The sequence below is a fragment of the Muntiacus reevesi genome, chromosome 2, assembly GCF_963930625.1.
Source record: "Muntiacus reevesi chromosome 2, mMunRee1.1, whole genome shotgun sequence".
Lineage (NCBI taxonomy): Eukaryota > Metazoa > Chordata > Mammalia > Artiodactyla > Cervidae > Muntiacus > Muntiacus reevesi.
Genome location: NC_089250.1, coordinates 41,289,986 through 41,311,215, shown reverse-complemented (window position 1 = coordinate 41,311,215; position 21,230 = coordinate 41,289,986). Strand labels below are relative to the sequence as shown.

General features: G+C 48.7%; 1 protein-coding gene across 1 annotated transcript in view; it reads right to left on the bottom strand.

The window, feature by feature from the left end:
* Positions 1 to 21,230, bottom strand: part of SYNDIG1 (synapse differentiation inducing 1) — a 103,143-nt gene that overhangs the window by 7,910 nt on the left and 74,003 nt on the right. The gene's annotated exons all lie outside the window — the stretch shown is intronic.

The following is a 21,230-nucleotide window of genomic DNA, read 5'->3' as shown; positions in this document are numbered from 1 at the left end:
AGACTGAAGGAAAGGTGTGCTGGGTCTGTTTGGAGGTGAACTCGCCAGGCGGACCATTTCCAGGCCTGCCTCCTCAGTGAATATTTACAATGGCAAGGAGCTTGCTGCAGGCCCCCGAGCACACCATGTTCACATTAACCTCAGCCCATCCCTCGCTCCTGATTTCCTGGGGGGACGAGGACCAGAGCAGAAATACGAAGAACCACCGGAAACGATGGGAAAGATTGTTCTGAGCTGTGGATGCCGATGGCCACTTTACCAACCAAGAAGAAAATAAGAACCCTGGTGTACACTCCAGGGACCTCCAAAATGCCATGGCTTCTCATGGATTCATTTTCAGAAGGAGGAAGATGGTCGAGAGCCCCTGTCTCTGGAAGCCTGGGCATCTCTCCCACACCCTCATCCTCACTCGGCTGCAGGAGACCTGCTTCCTCCTGGAGGCACTGCTGTTTGCTGCCTTCTTTCCTCCAAACACTCGAGAACTATCCGAGGGAAAGGGCAACGTCCTGCTGCTCTTCCCTGGTAACTCCAAATGTCAGTTTGAAGCTACCCACACTACATCTTAAGGGCTTCCCAGGTGGCTTAGTGGTAAGGAATCTACCTGCCAAAGCAGGAGACTTGAGTTCGATCCCTGGGTTGGGAAGATCCCCTGGAGGAGGAAATGGCAACCCATTCCAGTATTCTTGCCTGGAGAATCCCATGGACAGGGGAGCCCAGAAGGCTACAGTCCATGGGGTTGCAGAGTTGGACATGACAGAAAGACTGAGTCCATTGCACACTACATCTCTTCCTGGGTTTCCAGCCTTCCTTGACTTCACAGACAGGGGCTCCCAGGCCAGCCTTTAATTCTCAGCCTCACCCCGTGGATGACATGGGTGTGACTGACATTCCCCAGTAAACCTTCTCCCCACTCATCAGGAGCCTCAGTCGTTACTCTTCCAGACCTTGCTCACTGCTCCATCTTGCTGTCCTCTATCTCTGTGGAGTCTTATTCTTTGTTGCTCTTTATGGCTTTTCCCTTGAATCCAGTGTGTCTAGTAGTAAAATCACTGCAGTTGATTGCTTCAGAATCATCTGCGTTCCGGTCAGGAGATTCCATAGTCCGGGGGGTCTAGAAGCAAGTGGTGCTAGGAGTGGTTCTAGGAGTAGGTGGTGCTCAAAACTGGTCCTGAAGCCTCAGAACAAGGGGGATGACCCCCACTCATGGCCCCTATCAACACACGGGCCGGGAAGAAAGGCCATGTGGGACTCCACAAGGAAGATGCTCCAACCCACCTGGATTCTAGGTTCACAGTCGGCGTCTGCTTCAGAAGAGTTCTGGCCACCCCCAAAAGCTTCCCACGAGCCCTGGCAGCTGGGGCGAATTCCTCTTCTTTTTCCCCAAGGGATTTTTCCATCAGAAGGGGGCTGAGCAGCTAAGGATGGCTCGGGAGCTGGAACAGGGAAGCTGTGTCCATGATTCGCCCACATCCACCACCTTCCCTCAGTTCCCTGGTTCCCAGTGGGGACCTCTCCTCTCTCACCCGAGCGTGTTAAGTACAAATGATCGAAAATGGTTTAATATCCACATTGTACACCCAGGACATGAATAAAAGATCTAAAGATACACCACAGCGGAGAGCGCCGTTCTTCCGTTTTTTTTTTTTCCCACTTCTGCTCTCAGCCTGGAGGAACTCCGTGCCCAGTGATGTGAGCACTTTATCCTCCGCAAGCATGTACACTGTTGGCTGGGGGTCCCGCTCCTGGGGAAGTTCTGGAGTCCTGAGGGCCCATTCCTTAAGATTCCTTCATCTGGATATCAAGCACAAGCTCACAAAGGTCCCTTCCACTTTGGGAGCAAAGTATCTTGCTGTTGAGAATTGAAAGTTTTTCCATTTCTAAGGATGAAGATGAAAACCAGTGTCAGCTCCAGGCACTGGGATCGGGGAGATGTCACACTTTTTAGCTGTTGGAAGACCGACCAAGAGAAAGACTTTGTAAGAGCAGGGAAACACCATCTTCCTCAAAGGACTTCAGGACATGGAGACACCTGAAGGTCCTGGCCGCATGCAGACCCCATCCCAATTACATAAAAATGCCTAAGATGGGGCCCAGACGCTGAGAGCTAGTCAAGGGTTCCAGGTGATTCCAACATGCAGTCAAGGGTTCCAGGTGATTCCAACATGCAGCCAAGGAGAGAACCATGGTTTGCACAGAGAGATGGCAATTCAAGGGGAGTCAAGTGTCCTTGCTTTCAAGGAATTGGTCCATTTCATCTGGGTTATTGAATTCATGGGCACAGAACTCTTCAATCTGTTGAAATCTCTTATTCTTCTCTTAAAGTCCAGGGCATCAGTAGTGACGACCCTTTCTTCCCTGGTACAGGTAATTTTGTTCTTTCTCTATTGGTTAGCCTGGGTAGCAGTTTATGAATTTTACTGACCTTTTCAAATTGCATTGATTTTTTTCCTTTTTGATTTCTTTCAAAGAACTGGCTTTTGATTTTGTTGATTTTCTCTGTTTTCCTGTTTTCAGTGTTAATTGATTTCTCCTCTAATTGTAGCTATTTCCTTCATTCTGTTTGTTTTAAGTTACTCTTGTTTCTGTAACTTCTTAAGGTGGCCCCTTAGGTTACAGATTTTAGATCTTTCTTTTTTTTAATATATGCATTTAATGCTACAAATTTCCCTCTACATACTGTTTTAACTACATCCCACAGACTTTAATGTTTTATTTTCACTTAGTTCAGAATATCTTTAAATTTGTCATGAGATATCTTTGACCCACGAGTTATTGAGAAGCATATTTTTAAAGTGCCAAGTATTCAGGAAATCCCAGCTATCTTTCTGTTATTGACTTCTATTTTAATTCCTGTGTGGTCTAGAATGAACTTTATATTGTTTTCTTTAAGGTTTTTTAAGAAATCAATTTTTATCAGAGTATAGTTGCTTTATAATTTTATGTTAGTTCCTACTGTACAGAGAAGTGAATCAACTATATGTATACATATAACCTCTCTTTTCTGGATTTCCTCCCCATTTAGGTCACCACAGAGCACTGAGAAGAGTTCCCTGTGCTATACAGGAGGTTCTCATTAGTTTTATGTTTTATGCATAGTAGAGTATATGTGTCAGTTCCAATCTCCCAATTCCTCCCACTCCTCCCCTCCTTTCCCCCTGGGAACCCACACATTTGTTCTCTACATCTGTGTCTCTACTTCTGCTTTGCAAATAAGATCGTCTATATTATTTTTCTAGACTCCACATGTATGTGTTAACATATATTTAACAATTTTTAAGGACTGTTTCTTGGTCCAGAACACAGCTTATCTTGGTGAACACCCCATATGCTCTTCAGAAGCATATGGATTTGGTGGTGTTGGCTGACTGACAACTGTTCAGGTTGTCTATATCTTTACTGATTTTCTGTCTACTTGATCTATCAAGTACTGACAGAGGGGACTGACGTCTCCAACTATAACTGTATCTGTTTCTTCTCTCAGTTCTGTAGTTTTACCTTATATCTCAACTCTGTGGTTAGTGCATTCACTTTAGTTTACAATTGTTATTTCTTCTTGGAGAATGAATCTCTTTATCATTATGCAACATAACCTGTTTATCCTTGATAATCTGTCTTGTTCTAAGGTCAACTTTGTATAACATTAACATAAGATACTCCAGATTTATCTTGATTTGTTTTAGCATTGTATATACCTTTTCCCATGTCATTGCTTTTAACATTTACTTTCAATTTGTCTGGGCTTTATATACAAGTTTTTTAAATGTAGACCGCATATAGTTTACAAGTAGACAGCATATCGTTGGATCTCATTTTTTAAAAACCAGTCTGACAATCTCTGTGTTTTAACTGGTGTGTTTAGACCAGACAAATCATTTAACATATAAATGATATTAATATAATTGAGGACTTCTCCAGTGGCTCAACGGTAAAGAATCTGCCTCATTGCAAGAGCGGCAGGTGACGCGGGTTTGGTCCCTGGGTTGGGAAGGTCCCCTGGAGGAGGGCATGGCTGCCACTCCAGTATTCTTGCCTGGAGAATCCCATGGACAGAAGAGCCTGGTGGGCTACAGTCCATAGGGTTGTAAAGAGTTGGATATGACTGAAGTGACGTAGCATACACACACACACGCGATAATTGAATTAATATTTACCATCATTGTATATTCTTGCATTGCTTTATTTCTTTTTTCATTCTTTTCAGTCCTGTCTGGTTTTAACTGAGCATTTTGTGATTCCATTTTACCTCCCCTATTGCCTTATCATTTATACATCCTTTTAAAATTTATATCTCAGCTGCTAAGCCTACTATTTGAAAAACAGCACCACGTTGTCTCAAGTATAGTGCCAGTACCTTATGATGGAATATTCCCAAAATCATTCCAGTCACTCCTTCAAAACCTTTGTCACTTTTCAACTTTTACATATTTCCTAATTGACAGAGCATGGTCACTATTACTGCATTTCCCACCCCCCCCCCATTCTTGCTTTAAACAGGCAGCAATCTTCTAGATACATTAAGAAAAAGAAAAAGAAAAATTATATCTCACTTTTATTTATTCACTTTCTGCTGTTCTTTTTTAAATCAATGTAGATCTGGTTTTCTGACCCATATTGTTTTCCTGATGCCTGAACAACTTGAATATTTTTCTAGACCTCAGGTCTGCTGGCAGTGAATTCCCCCTGTTGTTTATTCAAAATCAATTTTATTTATCTTTGACTTCTGAAGGCTATTCTCCCTGGATATACTCCCAGGTTGGCAGGTTTTTGTTTATTTGTTTTACTCTCTGAACACTTTCAATATTGAGTTCATATTCTTAGTTATGCAAATTCTGAAGAGAAGTCAGCCACAATATATTTTTTTTTAAAGGAGAGATTTTATTTTTTTCAATTTATACTTATTTATTTATATGGCTGTGCCAGGTCTTAGCTGTGGCAGGCAGGATCTTCAATTTTCATTGCAGCAAGTGGGATTTTTAGTTGCAGCATGAGAACTCTTAGTTGCGGGCTATGGGATCTAGTTCCCTGAGCAAGGATTGAACTTGGGCCCCCTGCACTGGGACTGTGGAGTCTTAACCACTAGGGAAGACCTTTGGTCACAACTTTTAATCCTTGTTTCTTGGTAGGTAAGGTGTTTTATTCTCCTTTTTGGGCATCTTCAAAAATTTCCCTTTGTTTTCAATTTCTTACACTTTAAATATAACACATGTAGATTTTGTTGTTGTTTTTAATTCTGCTTGATGCTCTCTCTCTGCTTCTTGGAACAGTGATTTGCTATCTGTCACTAACATTGGAAAACTCTTGGTATTATTTCCTCTTCTTTTGGTATTCCAATTACACAGGCAACACCATCTCCTGTGGTCTCACAGCCCACAGTTCTTGGATGTTGTGTTCTTTTTTCACTTCATGTTTTAGTTTGGGTAATTTCTTTTGGCCCATCTTCAAATTCACTGATTCTTTTCTCAACTGCATCAAGTCTACCAACAAGATATCTTCATTTCTGTTATTGGCTTTTACTTCTAGCACTTCTTTTAGTTTTTATCTCTCTGCTGACATTACCCAGATATTCATGCATGTTGTCTACCTTTTCTTTTAAACCCTTTAACATATTGGACATAGTTATTGCAAATGCTCTGTTTGATAATTTCAACATCTGAGCCATAATCAAGTTTGATTCTAATGATTGCTTTGTCTCTTCAGACTTTTCTGGACACCCAGTATGCCTTGTGATATTTTGTTGAAAGACATCTTTATAGGGAAGCAGATATTAAAGCAAACAGGTCTTTCGTGTGAGTGTTTATGTTAATCTGGCCAGACGTGGAATGTGTTTGATGTTTGTTGTAGCTCAAAATTTTGTTGTACCAAAAACTTTACAGTCTTCTAATGTCCTCATTAAAATTTTTTATTTATTTTCTGATTAACTTGTTTGACCGTATCGGGTTTTAGTTGTGGCATGTGAGATCTAGTTTCCCAAACAGGGATGAAACCCAGGCCCCCTGCATTGGCAGCTCAGGTCTTAGCTACTGGACAACCAGGGAAACCCTAATGTCCTTATTTTTGTCTTTCCTCTTGGCTTTGGGATTTTGCTGTGTCCTGCTCCTCAAACAGAGTATATGTCTCATGTCCCCTGCTCACATCCATGGTTATCATACTGGAAGCTTATATCCACAAGTTGGAAGGGTGTGGGGGAGGGAAAGCCCTCTGATCCACTAAGTCTTGTAACTGGAGCATGCAGTTGGTCAGGGATGTACTCCACAAAGTGGGATGAATTCCATGATCTTTCTGTCCCTCCTCTAGAGTAGGATCGCTTCCCACATCAAAAGCCTGCCAGAGACCACCTGGCATCAGCTATGACTACAAAGGAAGTAATGAGATTCCAGCAGAACCACCAACAAAGGGAAATGAAGCCAAATCACAAAAGAGTTATTTCAAAATATGAATAAGCAGGATGCTGACTTAGAAATGCAGTATTTGAGTAAATCTGAGAGGATACATCTTGTAAACGGCCACTTAACAGCATAAGGGAACCAAATCAGTGTTACCGGTATGCCCAGCCAAGCTCAAACCTTTGAAGCACAAGGCACTTATGATGCAATAAATTCTTTACTTAAGTGCAAAAGTAAATGTGACAAGCTTTCCCAGTACTCTGCTTTTAGAATCACAAATGAGATGCATGTTGAAGATAAACAAACGTTTTAAGATGAGTGTCTTTTGTTGAGACAGTTTCTATTTCTTTCCCTACACACACATACTGGAAGGCTGTAGATATCTGAAGAAATATGTTAACTTATTTTAAAAATCATGTAGGGACTTCCCTGGTGGTCCAGTGGTTAAAAATCCACCTGGCAATGCAGGGGACGTGAGTTCAACACCTGGGCTGGGAAGATTTCATGTGTCACCGAGCAATTAAGCCCTTGTATCACAACTACTGAGCCTGCACCTTCTAGAGCCTGTGCTTCACACAGGAGAAGCCACCACTCCAAGAAGCCCATGCCCCACAACTCGAGAGTAGCCCCTGCTCGCTGCGAGCAGCAGTGAAGACCCAGCACAGCCAGAAGAAATCACTTAGCATACTTAATACTGTCACTTCGCCTTACCACCATAGTGCTGCTTGCTCATTGAAAATTCACAAGATTCTCAGCCCTTCTGTCTTCACTAGGCAGTGTGTTTATCATCAGTGTCACGCGTGCCAAGTTGCATTTGATAAGTTTAATTGCTTTGGGGTAAAAATACCCTTTACTTTTTACTGTAATAATGCCATGACCTCATAAACTAGAAGGCATTTTAGGTTTCAGAGAGTTTGCTAATTTGATGTATTCTTTCTGAATATAGTATTCAGGAAAGAAAGCTGTTTCTTTCCTAAGAGTATCACAATGTTATGTATCTAATTTTCTTTCATCCCCGTCAATGCAGCTATGACAGGCTGTACTTTCCCCAGGATGGTAGCTGCAATGTTTTCCCTTCCTCACAGTCTTCTGGAGCTTTGACTCTTATGTTCCCTCCCACGAGTCTGGGTGGACCATTACCAAGGCCTCAGCCGGCAGCGTCTGGTGGCGGTGATGCGGCACGGCTTCAGAGGCTGGGTCTTACCAAGGTGTTGTGTTCTGTCCTGTTATTGTGGGACACTCGCTTTGGGAGCCCAGCTGCCACGCCGTGAGGGAGGTCAAATCAGCCCACATGGAGGAATATATGGAAAGGCCGTGTACTGGGTGCTCCTGTGGACAGATGTGAAGTCCCAGCCAACAGCTAGCATCAGTGCCCAGACGTGGGTGTGACGAAGCCACAGAGGTCCCGGCCTTGAGTGACCCCAGACACGATGAGCAGAGGCAGGCCTTCCCCATAGTGTGTCCTGGATCCCAGCCATAAGCACGGTGTAAAGGTTGTTTTATGCCACAAGGCGCAGGGTGGTTGGCTTTGCAGAAATGACTGGATTGGCACCCAAAATAAAAGGCAGAGGCTTCTCAGAAAACCAGAGGTAGGTATGGTGTGTCAAACACTTTCACCGTAGAACCAGGCAGGAGGCATGGAGGCTGTGAGTGTTTGAGAAAGCCATACCAGCCTCCCTGAGGCAGCAGGACTCTCCCCTTCTGTAGAAGTCTCAGGGCATTTCTCTGGAGAGGCCTGGGTTTGTACCTCGTATTTCTTGGTGCACGTCCAATGAGTCCACTTAGACATGGGGGCCTCAGCTTCCTCATGGGCAGAACTTGCCAGTGTTCTGTGTCCCCTGCAGGGTCTGAATCCCTGAAGAAGGCTCAGGGTCATTTCTCCTCTGCCCCAGCACTGGAAACTCCACCCTCTGTGAGTTTAGACAAGAAAGTGCGGCTGGGTCACACCGCAGGGATTCGGCGTCAGGCGTGTTCTGGTCACTGCCCTGGAGATGGTCCTTTTATCTCTGGAGGTTTGTAGTCTGATAAGCTCATGAAAATAAGAAAAGTTAGCCAGTAAGGGCTAGACGGGGGCTTCCCTGGTGGGTCGGTGGTAAAGAATCCCCCTGCCAATGCAGGAGACACGGGTTACAGTTCATGGGGTCGCACAAGAGCCGAACATGGCTAAACACCAATACAACGACAACAGGGGTTAGACTATTACACAGCGACAATGTGATATCTCTCTGACTTTACAAACCTTGCAAGCACAATGTATGGGTAAGGTCCTTAACTTCATGTGTGTGTGTGCGCATGTATGGCCTCATTTATGCCACGTAAAGGCCAGTTCCTGGGAAACTGTCGGTGGACACGAGCACAGGAAAGGCAGATGGAGGAGGGAGGGGAGAGCTGTCTTGGGCTCACAGACTCTCTCTCGGTTCCTCCTATTTTTAAAAAAAAATTTTTTTTCACTTTATTTCTTTTTGAGTCTTTATTGAATTTGTTTCAATATTGCTTCTGGTTTTTGTTTTGGTTTTTTGGCCCCAAGACATGTGGGATCTTAGCTCCCCAACCAGGGATCAGACCTGCAACCCCTGCACTGGAAGGCAAAGTCTTAACCACTGAACTGCCAGGGAAGTACCTCTGCTTTTCCTTTCGTTGATGTGTCTGCCCCTTTAGGAAGCAGTCTTTTTCAATAGTCTTGCCATCCTCTTCTCCATTGTAAGAAACAAGCAACATCTTTTGGAGGAAAGTGCCTTTCTGGCTGGGGAATCAGAAACAGCAGACTAGTTCAAATTTCACTCTTCCCTGTTGCCCACCCCTTCCAGACAATTTCTTTTGCTGGGTCCCACCTTTGGGTCAGGTACAATCTGGCTGACCTCTGTCTTTCTTCTCTCATCACCTCCTAGAAGCCGAGGAGGAAAGGACACCGATGAATGGCGTGCATGCAGGGACCTGCCACCTTCCGTTCACTTAAGAACAGCTGCACCAAGCGGACAGCCTGAACCCTGACAAGGGACCGTGGAACCTGGGGGGCCCGGGGTGCCGGCTCAGAGGGGCCCGACCAGTCCAGGTCCTTCCCAGCCACCAGGAAGCTGGGGGTTCCAACAAGTCAGATGCCTGCTCTAAACACACACTTTTTCACTTTTGCAGTGTTAAGTGATATATTATACACCTTAAATATGTAGTTTTGTCAGTTATACCTCAATAAAGCTGGAAAAAGTGATAAACCCAAGACCACAGCTTCCCTCTAGACCCTCTGGCAATTCTAAGTTATAGGGGCTTCAAACAAGGGCCCCAGGGTTCAGGTGTGACCTGCACCCCCAACTACACCCCAAGGTCTGTTCCTCCTCCTGGAAGAATCTGGGACTTTGCAGGGACCGTAAGTAACTGGAGGAAAGGAGTGTTTCCTCCATGTCATTTGATGACTCTCTTTGCTGTTGTTTCTGGAAAAGGCTCCTGAAAGCTGACATGCAAAGGCAGGGTGGTGGGAGTAGGGGGCGGGGAAAGCAAATTAGGAGGGGAAGGAATGAGAGGGAAAGAAGTAAGAGCATCTTCCACAAAGAAGAAAGGTCACTGGAGCTATTTCCAGCATGTAACATATTCCATTAGCTTTATTATGTGGAAGACATTAGCATTATGCGCGGCGGGAAGGGACATTTTCATACAGAGCTTCTTTTGCCAGCTTCAGAGATGAGAGTGAAATATGAAGATAATGGGATGATGTCTTTCTCTCCTCGGGGCTTTGTGGGCTGGCAGAATAACGGGCTGGAAGGAGCATACTATGTGGGCCAGAAGTGACCCTGGCAAGAAAAGGACATTCAGGCTGAGCTCTTGGTACTGTCGTCCCAGTTCTGACCCGCAGTCAAGCTGCAGGACCACTTTTCTGGCCCCTCTGGGAGCCCCTTCAGGGCTCCACCAGGACCATCCCTCTGGCTTCTCTGGGGCTGGGGGCCATTTTCACAATGGGGAGAAAAGCTAACTTTCAGTTGGAAGTTGGTGAACATCACAATGAATTCATTTCCCACCCAAGCCCATGGATGCCCCCGCTGGCCTGCTGCCTGCCCTGGTGGGGTCTAGGACCTGCCAGCCCCCAAGTGACACTGCTGGTAAAGAACCTGCCATTCAATGCAGGAGACGACAGGGACATGGGTTCGATTCTTGGGTCAGAAAGATCCCCTGGAGGAGGGCACGGCAACCCTCTTGAGTATTCCTGCTTGAAAAACCCCATGGAAGAGGAGCCTGGAAGGCTACAGTCCATGGGGTCACAAAGGGTCAGACACGACTGAAGCGACATAGCGTGTACACACACACACAAGGCGCATCCCTCCGCTAGAGGAGGAGGGTGGGGAGGGGAAGACCACCCAGCTGTCCACACTGCCTGAGCTGAAAGAGGACATCCAGGACTTTGAGGAAAGGAGGAGGTGGGGGTGAAAGTGGGTGCTACCTCAGGGGTGGTGTGTGGGGGTGACAGCGTGCTGTGTCCCCAGCAAAGCCGCCTATGAGGGGAGGCCCTTGAGCCGCGGGTCTGTGAACAGGACAAGTAGGCTCAGGGGGGGTCCCGGTGCTTGGCCTCCTCAGGAGCGTCCCCTCGGGCTACATCCCTCGGTGTTAGGGTGTCGGTGTTTAAAGGAGTGTCGCATGACTGTGGGGAAGCATGATGGACAGAGACATGGGGGCTGATTAAACAGATGTTAAAATATCACAAAGACACTGCATCACCTACTTAAGGTACTAGTGTCATTAAGAATTTGATAAAGAGGCCACTGAAAGAACTCTTTAAAAAAATAAGCCACTGACTTCTACGACTTCAGAGAAGCCACTCCACTGCTGTAGTGGAAATGTCTGAGCATTCATGCTTTCTAGGATTTTTCTCCTAAGGTATTGTTACCTTCTGTTCATTTCTTTCCCTGACATGCCTGTTGGGCTACACTCATCTGCCTGTAATAAATAACTTTATTGCGAGCATTTAAATGGGTGAAGCAGGACTCCTCTTTGACAACAGCTTGTCAGCGAGGACTTGAACTATGTGTCTGTCTTATCTGTTCACAGACCGCCTCCAAGAAGGACTGAGGAAGCCTGACTGTTTTCTGAAGGCCAGGGGCCCCTTCTCATCCCGTTTCTCAGCTGTTTCCCAGTGAACTCACTGTCCCCATCAGGGCATCCTCTCAGCTCAGGAACTCATTTCAGCCAAGGAGAGTGGGCGACTTGGGGAAGAGGTCTCCCTTTCAGGCCCCTTGTTCCTGGACTTGCTCCCTTGTTTCTGTCTTCACACCAACGAGGCAGACAACTGGAGTGTGTTTACGAGACTCCTGTTCAGGCCACAGACCACAAATACCACACCCTGGAGATGTAGCTGACTGGAGAGAGAGACAGCCCCCCATCCATCCACAGCCCACTGTGAGCTGAAACCCTTCAGCCACGATTTCTGATGACAGACTATCACTATAATTCTATGCTGGGAGCTAAGGGGGAAGAGTTCTGAGTTTAGATAAATTTAGAAATATAGTTAAGCCTGATTCTGCTTGAAGCCTTCCCCTGGCTTTTGAACTCTGTTAAGTTCCTGGGAAATAAAGTTACTCGTCTTGCAGGTTCATAAAGGTTGAGCCGAGAGCACTTTTACGTCCAGCCGCCCAGGCAATTCTTCAGTTTTATGGCTTGTGGGGCACCCGCCTTGTGCCTGGGATGTCCCATTTCTCTGCTGGGAGACAAGGGCAGCAGGTGGGCTCCGGTGGGGGTTGAAGTCTTCCTGATTAGATGGGTGGGGTGTTTAGGGCGCACCCGATCCTGTCCTGGCACCAGAGGGCTAAGTCCTCTCTCCTGAGTAAAGGCAGTCCTCCCCAGTCTCTTGGCTGGAGCCAGACAGCTCCTGTCTGCTGTTCATTTCTCGGGAAATGAACCCAGTCACTCTGGGTCTCCCTGGTCTCAGGGGGATGATATAACAGGGAAATTTCAGAAAGAACTGGCGTTTCTCATGAAAGGCTCTTATGCCAAGAATGGAGGCAAGTGGAATTTGTCTGCATTTAACCAATCAGGTGCTTATCAGCTTGAAGATAAACAGATGTAATATCCACAGGGCAGTATTTCCTTGTTACTGATATCAAGTGATCATGCAGCTGTCAGCACAGATGCGACAGACTCGGACAAAGCAGAGGGATCCATGGGTACATCTGGTTATAGCCCAGAACTCCTGAGTTACAGTCATCTCTTCCTGGACTGTATTTCTTCGGATGCTGACAAAGTGCAGGTCTGGCCTGACTCCCTGTGAATCCTGCATTCAGAGCTGGTCCCCACACCAACGAGGTGGGAGCCACAGAGCAAAACAGCCAGAAATGCCCAGCACGTTTCCCTGATGGTCCCCCTTGTGTATCGGGGTTGTGCCTGCTCAGAGCTCTGAACACTGAGGGGTCCTCCGGGCCAAGAGAGGCCTCCTGGGAGGTGCTGGTGCCTGGTGATGCTGTGGGGGTGGGTTGTGGGGTCCTGGGGAGCAGACACCTGAGTCTGGGCCCAAGGGGCTCTGGGCTCCAGGTGGGGGGCACTGGCTATTCTGTGGGCTGTGGAGTCACTGAGGCCTGTGAGCTGGGGACCAGCCTGGGCCCATCTGCACACAGGGCCCTGGGAGGAGAGGCGCTGGAAACAGGTCTTGAGCTGGGAGGCCTCAGAAAAGGGGCCATGAGATCAGGAGTCGGGCGAAGGGGCTAAGTGGGGAGTGGTGAGGATGAGGCTGGTACCCGGAGGGTGTGAGGAGTCAGAGCCCAGTGAATGCAGTGGGCGGGAGGCGGGTGGGGAGGCCTGGGCATCTGTGTGCTGTTTGCAGCCTTGACCGTGGGCCAATGCTGCGTCTGTCCACAGAGGAAAGAAAACACTCTCCGCTGCATCCATAGCACCCTGAGCACCTCCAGGTCCTGGCCTGGGAGCAGATTCCAGACTCGCCTCCTGGACAGGTGACGGGAGCCGACCCGGGGCAGAGACAGCCCTTAGACCAAGGGACCAAGCCGCCAGCTCCTGCACCTGCTGCTGCAGATGGACACACACGCCTCTGGGAGGCCAGGCTGCGGACGGCACTTCCCTGCACCTGGGGCACCCGCTTCCCCAGGGAAGCCCCAGGACAGCTTTGGGAAGAGAGGCCACGTGTTCTTGGGGCTCCAGCCTCCTTCAGACTCCAGTGGGTCAGCTGAACTCTGGCACCCCCTCTCCTGATCCGAAATTCATGCATAATAAACTGACTTTCACAGTGAGCGGTCCTTGTAAGATACCTGCCAGTTATCTGAAAACCAGCTGAAGGGCTAGAGCAATCAGGTGTATTCTCTGAATTGGATCAGCATGCACCTCCTGTGCGATGTGACGGGCACAAATGCACTCCCAGCACCCCAGACGGACGAGGCCCAGGAAGCCTTACGTGGACACAGACGGCGCTGGACGAACATTCGTCGTTTACAAGCTCCACTGTGGTTTTGAAAGGCTGCCTGTCATTTCCAGAGGAATGCAAGGCGATTCATACACCTCTAAGGACCAGGCAAGATGATGCAGTCATCTCAGGAAGGCAGAGACTCATTTTAGAACTGAGCTCCAGGGGCAGGGTCTCAGGATGGACTTAACACGGCTTCACTGTGCTTAGATTCCTGGGATGACCACAAAGTACTGCCAGTCTGTTCTCAGTACTCTCTTCCCTTTTAAAATATTTATCTATTTATTTTTATTTGTTTCACTGCACTGGGTCTTAGCTGTGTCGTGTGGGACCGAACCAGGGATGGAACCCAGGTCGCCTGCATTGGGAGCGCAGAGTCTTAGCTCACTGGACCACCAGGGAAGTCCCTGTTCTTACGGCTCTGTGTGCCTGTAAACCCATCCTGGACAGCCTGGAAGGTTCTGAGGCTCTCAGTGACCAAAAGGGGACCACCAGAGACCCAGTCTGGTGGTGGTGGGCAGTGCAGGCCTGGGATGGGGCGGAGGTCTTGGAGGGAGTGGCAGGAGGCGGGGGGTGAGGGCAGAATGTGGGTAGTAGGGAAGTTTTGGGGTTCAGGCTGGCTTTGAACACCTCACTTAATTTGGACGGAGAGGGCAGTTGCTTGGGCTTTGATACTATCCACCTGGGACTGAGGTGGGTCAAAGTGTCCCTAGACTGTGAAGCTTCCCGGAGAACCCAAGCTGTGCCAGAGCGGGGATGGGAGGGGCCCAGGGCCACATTCACCACCTGCATTTCTCTGCCCCCAGAGCAGGACCAGTTCTAAAGGACACTCTCCACTTATGCATCTTGCATTCCCTAAGCCATCTGCAGCACATCACCTAAGAACTCACTGCTTCTTTATTTTTGCTTTCCTCTTTAGGCAGCCGGCCCCACGGCTCTCCCTGACCAGCTTGGGCTGGGCACACAGGGCTCCTTAGACCCCGCCCTTGTATGTGCATGGATATAACTGTGAGGCAAAAAGCTGAGACCCATGTAAACACAAGCTGCAGCTGTGTTTCAAGGACTCCTTCCTATTTATTTGTAATTTAAATAAAATTAAAGGTTAAGGATGAAGAATCCCCCGTCTAAAAGGAGAGAAGGGAAAATAAGAACGAGGAGCGCTCCACATATGCTCTGCAGGTCACAGTACATGCTGTGCTCAAGGTAATTTCCCAGCTCTAAATTCAGCATCCTCTAAAGCTCTCTGTCTGGGATTCATGCAACTCTCAAGCACCAGGAAATGCCAAAGCTCATCAAGGAAGCAAGAAAAGAGGAGTCCTGCTGAGAGCAGCACCCCCACCCCGACCCTGAGTCAGGGGCCGAGGTCCCGTCCTCTTGCTGCATCAATTCCTAGGCCCGAGGTACCCGTGTAACGTCATCAGGACCTTTAACATCCATGTACAGCTGGCCTCCTGGGTGAGGCAGCCCATTTAGGGGTCTCTCAACGCAAAAGGCTAAGTTCCACTAATGCCAACAGCGTCAGAGATGTACCAACAATGGCCCTGATTCCCACTAGAGTCCACTCGGCGGACTTCACTGAGCAGTGAGTCATCACAACGGCCCCCAGATTTCTATGTCCTGCTGACGTCACTGTATCATGAGTCCAGACACAGGAAGTACTGTCCAGCCTGTTTGTGCTACGGACAGTGAGACGACTCAGTGGCCTGGCCGCCCCTGTGGCCGGGCCCAGAGACGCCTGTGCTGAGACTGGTGTCTGTCACAGATCAGGGCCTTCTTGGCTGAATGTGGTCAGGCTGGACTCAGCCTTCACAAGCCAGGCCACGGAGGTCACGGGCCACTGCACAGAGGCTAGAGCTCCTGAGACCACAGTTGTTTGGTTTGTTTATTATCAAGTTGTCACAGGACCCTTGCAGAGCCTCAACCTCAGAAGAGAGGCGAAAGAAAAGACCTGCCCTGCTTTTAGAGGCTATGTCCTCAGAACTTTTGACACATGGTCCCAGAGCAAAAAGATCACGCATTCGCCAATATAATCGGAGGTGAGCATGAGGCCAGAGGGAAGAATGTAACACCTGCTGTGATTTCACTCCAGATTGCCGGGCACTGCACGGGCTCTGCCCTTGGACAATTAACACACAGGGTTCTCTGCTCCGAACAAATAAGCACAAAATCAGGACACTAATTACTGAGACAATACACATCCTATAACTGAAAAAAAAAAATTCATCTAACCTACTCCAGGGAACAGAACAGACATGATGCGTTTGTTCATTTATCCACCAAAACAAGCTGAGATCAGTGACTCAACTCCAGCATGCATCCCCAAGGAAGAAAAATAGATCAGAAATCTGGTTTGTCTTGGCTGCACCGGATCATTAATATTTATAAAGAATTGTTTAGATCCAGAAGTTGCAAAACAGCTCTCGGAAGCTACAATCAGCATATTAAATATACATACAGAGACAGAGACGGAGGAGGAGAGCTCGGGCAGGAGGGAGGAAGAGAGGGAGGGAGAGAGGAAGAGAGGGAAAGGGGTGGAGGGGTGGAGGGGGAGGGGGAGGGGTGGATGGGGAGATACAGGTTAAAATATATCCGTCTGATATATTAGGCTATCTTTCTCGTCATGTTTTCACTCCACTTCTGCAAAGTCAACACCATTCCTGGGCCTGGTGGGACTCTTGCAGCCCCAGTAGTTTCTTTACCATAACCTTGGCGGTTGTGGGGGAAGAGGTTGGTCTGTCCAAATCCTTCCCACCCCTCTGCCTCCTTCCTTTCCAGGTGGTCTGGTCACTCCTGCTTCTCCACACCTGCTGAGACTGGAAGGGGGTCCTGCCAGGTCATTCTCTGTGACTCCAGAGGGTTCATGGCTGTAGTATTTAGTTACCAATACTTTGCTGCCTTGCTGAACCAGATGGTAGCTCTGTTAGAAGACCTGGGACTCTCATATATGAAACTGGGTCTTGTGCTAATTCCGAGTCTGCTAGAACTTACCAATGCAGTCACCACAGTACTCAACTTCCTATAAATCAGAAGGCATTTGGGGATAACAAACTTGAGGACAAAAAAAGGGACGCGGTGACATACATAAAACATTACCTCCAGACCTGTGGATGATTATAAACCACAGCACTCAGTGCAGGGAGGACACAAGGGTCCAGTTTTAGTGATGCACCTGTTCCAAGCACACAGCTTTGAACAAACAAGAGCATTTCAGAAACCTGTCCTTGTTTGTGACAGGTTTAGCTGGGAGAGCATGGAAATGCCGGTCCCTCTGGTGAGATGAATGGCTAGAGATGGACAGGTGACAGCTCCTCAAAACGCCTGCGGCATCTGCCAGTCAAGAGTCTGCTGGAACCAAGCTCCTGGCTGACGCGGGGAGGGGAGGGAGGTGAAGGGCCCCGTCTCCCTCCATCTGTCTCCGGCGACCCCCAGAGAGCAAAGCAGAAACCCACGGAGGGTGGCATCTGCTAGCTTTCTTGTGAAAAGGTTTTCTGCTCTGAGTTGACTGTTACAGAGCGTTTGCTTCTGGGTGGTGTCCTCTGCCACCTGTTTTATTTCCCATCCTCATCCTCTGGTTTAAAACCTGGGTTAACAGACCGACTGCAGTGTGCGTTCAGGACTCTTGGGCCCTGCCCTGCCCTCCCTGGGCCCTAAAATCACCTCTGTCTCTGTGGCTTCCTCCAGTGGGGAGCCCTCGGTCTATGACCGATGGAAGCCCCTCCTTGGTGGGCAACTCGGAGGATGGCACTGCCTCCAGGGGGCCCGAGGTGGGGGGTTCGTGTTGGCTCCCACAGCCCTGAGTAGGGCGCGTGCCCAGAGTATTTGGTAGCTTGACTTGATCTTCGTCATGTCAACTCCTCCTGGTTGTGTCTGGATACCCTCAGGAGACGCCACGTTTATAAGCCACGTGGTTCATCTTTAGGAAGCGACCAAACAGAAAATGGGTGTGCAGGTGTTTGCATCAGACACACATGCACCTAGGACTCAGCAAGCCCCTCGAAGGGCTGGGCCTGGGGCTTTCCACCCATTATTCACACGGCGCTGCCACTTCTCTGAGTCTGAATGAGACTCTGATGGGCTTTGGTCTGTATGTCCCAGTGCACTTGACCACTCACCCAAAGAGCCAGGGTGAGTTCCACTTGGTGCCGGAAGGAATGGAACTCAAGTGACAGATCATCTAAGTTCCTCAGTCAAGCCTTCAGTTTGCTAATTAAAAACATTCCTGTTGTAAGAGGAACACATTCTCTGTATAAGTAATTAAGGGAGGAGAGAAATACAGATTTCTGCTTCTGCTGATGCGACAAGTCTTCTGCAGAAGACAGCTACAGATTCTTTATGAAATATTAAATGATACTTTTAAGCACTGATGCTATTCATAAAATTCATAATCTGGCTCTTAATTCCCTTTTCTCATTTAATTATTGTTATAATAGTGCAGTTAATAAAGGAAAGAAACATTTTGTGAAATGAAATGAAATCAGGACATGATAGATGCTCAAATGTAGACGATGCCTGAGGCAGACACAGCGCATGAAGCCCTCAGGCTTCCCTTGGCTCCAGACTCAGGGCCTCTGGGCGGTGGGGGGAGGGAAGGGTCTTCTAGCTCCAGTCTCAAGCTCGAACCTGCCATGCAGGTGAAGGCGCCTAGGTAAATGCCCAGTCCCTTCTTAGCAGGGTTCTTTGCCTCACTGTAACACACTCCAAGCAAGTGGGGAGAGTGGATTTAGACATGAGAACTGTGCTTCTATTTGTTGTTTGCAGATAAAAGTCAAAGTTATACTGCAAGAGGGGAAGGAAGGGACTTCCCTAGTGGCCCAGTGGTTAAGACTCTGTGCTTCTACTTCAGGGGTGTGGGTTTCATCCCTGGCTGGTAACCCGCACGCCTCATGGCCAAAAAATAAAATAAAAAAAGTCTTAAAAAAGCTATATTGCAGGAAATTTGATTTTGAGGGTTAGAAACATTGATATATGCATCATGTACCATACTTGCTACATCTCTGATTTCAAGAAATTATTTAATCCCTTGAAACTTCAGTTTTTTCATCTATAAAATGGGGATAATAAATTCCCAGCTTTCAGACTCATTGCAAAGATGAAATAAGATAAAGTGAGCACATCAACTAGGTCTTAGCATCGCTCAGCAAATTTGGGTTCTTCTCCACCCTCATCATCACTCAGAGCATCGGTTCCTTGGTGGACCCACCAAAACTACACATAACACTCTCTTCTCTCTTTGGTACATAAACCACGCCTGCACTGGGGGCTGGATCAAATGATGAGCATTGGAGTAAATGAAGTTGTGGACAAATATTACACTTGGGCCTCCACGCTGAGTCCTCCACACTGTCAGCTCCAATTCGCTGCCTCTTCTGGGGGTGGTTCTGGGCCAGGCTCACTGCCAGTCAGGTCTGGCCTCGGGACACCATCGCCCTCCCTGATACCATAGCTACCAAGCAATGTGAGGGCAGTGCCCTGTCACGGACTTCCCAAGAGAACATGCATGTGCAACAGCTCAGACTATAGCAGCATCAGGAGTGAGGGAGGGCTTGTTCAAATGCAGGCTCCACGCCCCACTCTGGTGGCTCTGATGGAGCAGGTCGGTGGGGCCAGACAACACGACTTTCTAACCCCACTGAGGCTGTCGATGCTGTTGGCCAGGACTGCCTGAGAAGGCAGGTGTAGGGTGTTTAACCTGGACCAGGACCCGGCAGGTAAAGATGCTGCCCACCTGATACTTTGACTGCTGTTACTGCTACTTAAGGCCTATTTCGAATCATAAAATCTGTTGGAGAAAAGACCCCACGTCTCTGTCCAGCTGTCCCTTCACCTGGGGACCCAGGTGTGTGCTGACAATTCCCATTTCCAGTGTCTGCAGTCGGGCTTTAGAGGCAGGGACAGAAGGCCCGGGGGCCTCAGGGCTGGGCTGGAGCGCTGGGTGCCTGGGGCTGCCTGCCTCCCAAGCCTGCAATGCCCGGGTCTCAGCCACAAGCTCCCATGGACCCATGTTCCTCAAGGGGCAATTCATGCTCATAGCACAAATAGGAGAGGGGCTGAAAGCGGGGGACCTCAGAACCCCTCCTCTTATTCCAAGAGTGAAGGCAATCCCACAGGCCTCTAAACACTTGCTCTTCACTCCAAGAATGTGGGTAGCAGCTTCCATGGAGACGGTGTTTCATTTGCTGTTAATAAATGATCAGAATCCTTTCCATCGAAGGTATTAAACATCCTGACTGGTCAGGCCCAAGTCTAGGAGGTTCTTAAGGTGTGAAGGATAACATTACTCTCCGAGAAGGAGGATCTAATGCCAGTCTCCTCAATTGTGGCTGGATTTTTGCTGTATTACCATCTTTCAGACAAAGATTCTATGCCTGCCTTGCCCTGCTCCAGAGACGGGCCTCCCCCAGGGTCAGGGAGAAGCTGAGATCAGGAACAACCTGGTCTGTAGGCGACCTGTCCTGGACCCCGCCTCTGCTTACCCGGGGCTCACTCAGCCCCTGTTGGCAGGTGACACCAATGTCCACTTGCAGAGTGAAAATATTGGTCCGGTTCTACAATTTGGCAATTAAAACATAGCTCTAGTGTGGAGGGCACCCTCTGTGGGGGATGACGTGAGTCAGCAGGCCAGAATAGGAGGCTGGGGGTGGGCCTCCTATTAGGAGGCCGCCCGCCTTCAACTCTGGATGTGTCAGGACTGGATGCAGGGGGCGCTGAGGTCATACCCGGGCTCCCGGACAGCCGACTTCCCTTGACTCCACCCTCCTGGACCTTCCTTCACCTGGTGGAACCCTCTTACCTGTTAGCATTGCAGGAACACAGGGTCAGGGTGCTATTGACACTGAGCAGTAGGGTCTGAGCCTGAGGTCTTCTGGGGGCCCCATCTACCCACGTGCCCTTTGACCAGGTCCCACTGTGTATCCCAATCCTGGGTGCACGCAGCCCCCATGGCCACTGCTTGTGTCCAGGAGCTCCCAGCCTCGCTCCACCCACCACCCCCAGGCCCCTGGTGGCCCAGAGTCTAGTTCTACAACCTGGGTTTGTGCACCCCAGAGTAGGGGCCTCTGGTGTGTGTAGAACCAACTCACCAAAGAGATGCTCAGACAGACCCTCCAGGCCAAAGCTGGATGTGGAATAACCACTGGGCACAACTCTGGCCAAGTAGGATGGCTCCATCACCCCTCCCCACACCCGTCCATCCTCTGGGACCAAGATCTCAGAGAAGCGGCCACGCCATGCCCCCCTGGAAGGGCCTCTGGGGCCTCTTGGTTTTCTTGCAAAGAGGGGCTGCCCTCGAGGGCCGCTAGTGGGTTCTCCCCTCCCTCCTCACTCCTTGTAGGATCAGGAAAGGGGGGCAGGGGACACAGGAGCACTCATGGGGACTCTCACCCAACACACTGAATAGGGACAGACAATGGCAAGAAGCAGTGAGAGGCCAGGGTCCTTCTCAAAGCAAGAGGAAGGAACAT